At 39.6% G+C, this 6,461-nt stretch overlaps 1 non-coding gene across 1 annotated transcript; it reads right to left on the bottom strand.

The window, feature by feature from the left end:
- Nucleotides 1-305: 305 nt before the first annotated feature.
- Nucleotides 306-377, bottom strand: TRNAC-GCA (transfer RNA cysteine (anticodon GCA)). Its single transcript has one exon. It is a non-coding gene; the product is annotated as a tRNA-Cys (tRNA).
- Nucleotides 378-6,461: the final 6,084 nt, after the last annotated feature.

Raw genomic sequence — 6,461 nt, 5'->3', positions numbered from 1 at the left:
CATGTACATAGAGCAAAATAAGAAGGATTTAAAGCAGAGAAAGTATCAAGGATTGAGGGAATTGATATTAAATAGAGCAGAATGGAGGGTTGCAATAAACCAATCCTAGGATCGAAATACTGATGATGGTATAACCTTTTTGAGCAATGAAATCCATTATAAATCCTCCTTTTGACAAAAAGTTATCCGTTAAAGTAACATCTATTATTTATGTAAGGCATCCGACATAAGTCTGAGATCAATTGAAAACGCTGGTAGATAAATATGTTTACAGAACTCCCTGCCCTTTAAGAGGTTAAAAACTTTAGGAGCACCCGGGTTTGAACCGGGGACCTCTCGATCTGCAGTCGAATTCTCTACCACTGAGCTATACCCCCGCTTTCTTGAAAAAGCCATTCAGCCGTAATAGAATTAAGGGTGATAGCATGCAGCTTTGCCCTGAGTGAGCATTGATTTTTCTTGCAAATTCGTGTTTATTTTTCAAATTCGTTAAATGAAGATACGTACGTATATCGCAATATTATTCCACATGTTACGCGAGGCGCGCGGTCTTAACCACGATTTCTATTTAATTGTACTCACCATTATTAGCTGAAAGTTATAATGCCGAAATCACAAGTATCAACTCAACGTGTGCATACAAATATCTCATCTTAACCTTTTATTATGCAATAGCACATACGTACTGTATACACAAATGATTATGGACCTCATTGGTATATTTACCATGGCGTAGGCTAATTAGGCCATATTCCACTCTTCATGAGAGCATTAAAATGGCAATTATGATACCGAATTTTTCATTAAATGTCTGCAAATGAAATGACTGTTTTTGGACAACATACTTGAAGGAAAAGATATTCAGCATTTCTGTCACTAATTGTGGGTGTACGTATGATCACTATCGTGGAAGTTTCTATTTTATTTCGTGTGCCGCATTTTCTATCTCAGCTCATTGACAAACTAACAAACGCTACGAGTTCAAGGGTACAGTCCCTTTACATTTAGTGTTCCGATGACCTTTTTTTCCCCAGATTCGTAGTTGAGTGACAATTATGAACTAATACCTACTGCTGCTCTGCTATCCTTCTTGATAAGTCATGTTTATTTTTTCGCACCACAGCTAAGTGAGGTTGGCTCATTACTCATTCACTTAACATTAATTGTGATTGGGCTGTAAATATCTACCCGATTCCTTTTAAAAGACTGGAAGTAACTCCAGTTGAGCTAATGTTACAATCGCCCCATTTCGAAAACACCACGTGTTTTTTTCCCATAGGAATTGTGTAAAAAAAAGTTGATCTTAGAGTGGTTTCATTTCTGTAAATGACCCACGAAAAATTGTCTTTTTTCCTTTTTGTAGATGAGGATTTCAAATGGAACTAACTTGTTTACTCATTTTAAATAAATGTCAGACTCCCGTAACCTCGTAATGCATCATCCATGAATGCGCCGAAGTTGTTCCATTACAAATAATCACGGGAACCATAAATGTTCAACTCATGAGTGATTTGAATCGACAAAGTCAATATCGTTGCGAAAAAGATTTATTTCGAGAATGTGGGGTAAGACAAAGTGACATTAGATTTTACTTTTAACCGCGTACTCGGCGCCAGGAAAAATTCTGTAGGATTATAGGTAGTAGTAGCATGTTGTCAAAGGACACGGCGAAGGCAGGGTCCTCGTTCCGCGGAGGAGATGAGTAGTGTGCCACCTCAAGACCTGTAGCACCGGCATGTCGCCCGCAAGAACCCCGTGCAGTAACCGCCTGCCCTCCGGATCGACCTGCAGTGGCTGTGGCAGGCGTACGCGTTCGTCGGACAGCCGAAGCCCGCACTCGCAACTGGAAAAGGGAAACGATGCGGGTTGTAAGAGGGTGGACATCTCCATAAATGACGGCACTCTGCTTCCAGGCTTTGTGGGGGCCCTTAAACTGTATGCGATCATTTTCTGATTTTTTCAATTAATGCCTCCCTCTATTTGTTAGGAGCTCGAAAGTATAATTAAATACATTGTTATAGACGAGACACTGTTCAGCTAGTTGATAGATGCAGAGACGAACGACTGCTGCACTTCTTAACTTCAAAAAACTAAAATAAAAACACATTAACAGCCTAAGTACATTCTATGAACCCTTCTTCAACTCTTAATTTCTTCTGCACTGCATTCTGTCCTACATGCCTAATTCTTTCTCCATCTGCATCGCTTACCCAACATTCTCCCTTTTATCAGGGTCTTCAATGCTTGATTATCACTCAATACTTCTATCATTCACTTGCCTTTTCTTCTATCAAGTTCTCCTCCGCTACAATGCATTCAACTTATCTGGCAGCTGTTACCCTACCAGAAGCATTTATCATTGCTCCCGCACACAGCCCAAGGATTCATCAGAACTCACAAGTCCTTCCTCCAGGTCAAGGCGGTAGTCCATGGCGACAGATAAAACACAGGAAAGGAAAATTAAACTAAATACTGCTTTTTACCGAATGCTTAAGGTCCATCTACGCCAACACCATACCCCTCAAGCCGCTGTACACGCGTGTGGCAAAGGTTGTTGGAACACTGTCCATGCAAAATGGAAAGGAGGTGTTTTTAAATGGAAAATTAATAGTATTTATGTAATTAATAACTTTTTCCCTCACATTAAATCGTGGGAAAGTATTGCACTGAGAAAAAACAAGTCTGAACTCTTCTGCACGTCGGGCATTTTAATTAATATTGCATCTTTCAAATGTTATCCGACATGTCGATATCTCGCTAAAATTTTTAAGCTTTTTAATAAAACTGACTAAATTCGTGCGCATAATGTAAACACTATCTTAACATCTTCGAGTCCACAGGTACTTTAAGTCTGGTATTACGCCATGATATTTTTAGTTTTGTGTTCTTTCATAAATGTTCTAACCGCAGTTGAATAATTCCTAGTCGTTTTACACCATTATATGCAGGAAATGAGAACGCCATTTTGAAGATTTTCGCGCATTCGTCTGCTTAAATATTGATTAAGATATTATTACAAGGTTAAATATTACAATTACTATTTTAATACATATTTTTCATAGCGAGTGATTTAGGAAAGAAAAGTTTTCAAGAAAGTCTAATGGCCAGGATTTTCCTGTGAGAAAAGAGTAAAGTATTAATTTTACCGAAGATTTCAATGGTTACGTTTTGAATCGTTTTGTGTATTTGAGATAGTTAATGCACGGAATACGATTAAATTAAATTACCACCGTTTTCTCGGGTAAGTCTTCGGAAGTGGATGAAACCCTTTCGCTGGGCGTCACAGATTTTTCTCATTTATATAGAATAATTAATTCTTTGGTACACTTCATGATATTATTTAGACTCTGGATTTCACTTACGGCCAGCATTGTCGGTGAAAGTTGTCATAACCATTAGCACTCCCAAGATCAATATTACGCTTGATAAGAACTTCATTTTGTAAGATACAAGAACTGTAAAAGAGGTCCCTTATCAATATCAAAAAAATAGATGACTTCATAAAATACAAAATGAAAAACTTACATTCAATGGACGTTGCAGTGTTTTGAATACCGCTCTTACTTACCGCTTTACACGTACTTCGTCCTTCACTTCGTGTCGGTTTCTCCTTTGAAATGACTTCCACAAGGGAGTCTAATTGCCTTTATATAGTACCTATATGTACGTATGGAACCGTAAAGCCAATAAAACGGGGAGGGGACTTTGAAGTTTGAATTTTCCTGCTTTTGACAACGAGAAGCTTGTTTAGGAAGAGATTTAGGGATTCATTCCTAGAGTTTCGTATTAGACTTTCCTGTTGAGAATTACCTTGCAATGTACCTGATTGACGAAACTTCCTCCATAGTGTTATGAGTACGCCGGTCTTGCTAAATTACCATTAATTAATGTCGCACATAACGAACGAGAATGGAGATAGCGTTGCGGGTCTGTGAATGAAAGTAATAGGTGATAAAGGTGGCTCGTAAGCATGTTAGACATATGGAGTCTCATGAAGGGACTTTAAGGAATAATAGGCCCGTAGTATCTTTTTCATCTATTTCATCTATCTATAAAAATCCTGTGAATCATGCATATTTACGATGCATTACCAATCTCGGGCCTATATTTATCTCTAACGTAACTCAGAGAGTGATGAACAAATAGAAAAACTTTGTTCCAATCCACCACTTTATTTCAGGTACGACTAGTTTCGACGCTACGGCGTCATCCTCAGGTACAAAGTTTAAAGTCACAATCATTGTATATATACCCTCTTCAGGAAAGGGTGGGGGAGTTGTGGGAAGAGGGGGCGGGGAGGGGAGTACGGGGGTAGGTACGAAGGAATGTGGTGCCCTTCCTATGGCAGAGTCAGCCTTCGAAACGTCGGTGTACTGCAACCCGACCCGGTGGGAAACCCGAGAGAACTTCTTGAATATTTAAATGTTTGTTTCGGAAGGACCCTAATGATTACTTACTTCTAAGTGTTTCGAGAAATTCCTCTCTCTTTTCCCTCCATTATTTCTTTCTCATTTCTTCGCAACTTCTGTCTGTCTTCATGCTGTCTGAAGAGTCTACTCTCTTCCCTCCACTACCCCTCTTACCCAATATTCCTTCTCCCATCACGACCTTCAACACGCCACTACATTTCAAAATTTCCTACACATTCGGATCTCCCAGGTACTTCTCCATTCTCCGCCATACTAGCATCTTGAAAGCATTTAATCTACTCTCAGCCTCTTGCCTCGAATACCAGGTTTTATCATCTTAATAAAGCGCTACCTTCCTTATTTTACATCATTATTAAGTTTACCTATCGTCAAACAGGTAAGTGAAGTTAAATAAGAATTAACTTGTAAATTCATCCTCAAGTTAATTTATATTTAATCTTTTGTACTCTCGCAGAAACTAATGCAAAAACCGAACATTCAATTTATATTGCATATATATATATATATATATCTCCCCTCCTCGGTGAAATTGGTGCGCTGTACAGTAAAGTTAAATCTTTATAAGTAAGGAAGTAAGATAGGGAGATCAACGATAGCAGTTAGAGATAAGGCGGGTAAGGTAATAGTTGACGCAGGAAAGATCCAAGAGAGATGGAAGGAATATATAGAAGAACTGTATGGTAAAAAGCTTAGACCAACAAATTTAGACATAGAAAAGGAACATGACGTAGAGGAAGATAGCTTAGGTCCAGGCATACTAGACAATGAGATAGAAAGGGCAATAAGAGAGAAGGAGCTAAATAAGGCCGTGGGGGTGGATAACATTCCCGCAGAACTTTTAAAAGGCTTAGGAAAATGTGGGAGGAAGAGGCTATATGGGCTGATCCGTAGTATTTACGAGGAAGGAATATGGCCGGAAGACTGAGATCAGTTTTATTTCCTATTCCGAAAAAAGGTAAAGGCTACATCATGTGAGGACAACAGGACGATAAGTTTGATATACCACGCAGCTAAAGTTGTTCTCAGGATCATAAACAAAAGGATAGAGAGTAGGGCAAATGATTACTTAGGGGATGATAAGTTTGGGTTTAGGAAGGGCAGAGGTACGCGTGATGCCATCGCAGTAATGAGATTATTAATCGAGAGGAATATAGAGCACAACCAGGAGGTATTTGCCTGTTTCGTAGATTTCGAAAAAGCGTTTGATAGAGTGAATTGGGAAAAACTAATGAGTATATTGCAGAAAATAGGAATAGATTGGAGGAAAAGGAGGCTAATCCGCAACCTGTACATGTCTTAGACTGCTCAGGTACGAGTGGGGAACGGGGAGTCCGGTTGGGCAGTGTTCGGAAGAGGTGTAAGGCAGGGTTGCCCATTATCACCGTTGCTGTTCAACCTGTATGCAGAGGAAATGATCAAAGAGGCATGGGAAGAACTGGAGGTAGGAATGAAAGTGGGCGAGGAATTCGTACAATCAGTTAGGTTTGCTGATGACCAAACTTTAGTTTGTCAGTCAGCCAAGGGGCTGCAGGCATTGCTGAGTGAATTGGAAATTCAGTGCGACTGGTATGGGATGAGAATCAATATTAATAAAACAAAGGTTATGCGAATTTCCTAGAAAGAAAAAGGCTAAGCTTAACATTAAAATAGGAGGACAAAAACTAGAGCAGATAGAACAGTTTACGTATCTCGGTAGTTTATTGGACCAACACGGTCAAAGTCGTAAGGACATAAGGAGAAGAATTGCGCTTGGCAAAGAGGCTTTCACAAGGAGGATGGAGTTAATGATGGGGACGTTGAGTAAGGATGTTAATAAAAGACTCGTAAAAACTTCAATTTGTAACGTAGCTATGAACGGCGCGGAAACGTGGTCATTGAAGCAGGAGGATAGACGTAGACTGGAGGCTTTTGAAATGTGGGTGTGGAGAAGAATGGAGAAGGTGAAATGGACAAAGAAGAAAACAAACGAGGAAGTACTTGGTATGGTGGGCGAAGAGAGGGGTTTGTTGGGAGCAATCCTATGGAGGCAGG

Source organism: Hetaerina americana, unplaced genomic scaffold (assembly GCF_022747635.1).
Source record: "Hetaerina americana unplaced genomic scaffold, ioHetAmer1.1.p SCAF_57, whole genome shotgun sequence".
Taxonomy (NCBI): Eukaryota; Metazoa; Arthropoda; class Insecta; order Odonata; family Calopterygidae; genus Hetaerina; species Hetaerina americana.
This window is presented reverse-complemented; position numbering and strand designations above follow the sequence as displayed.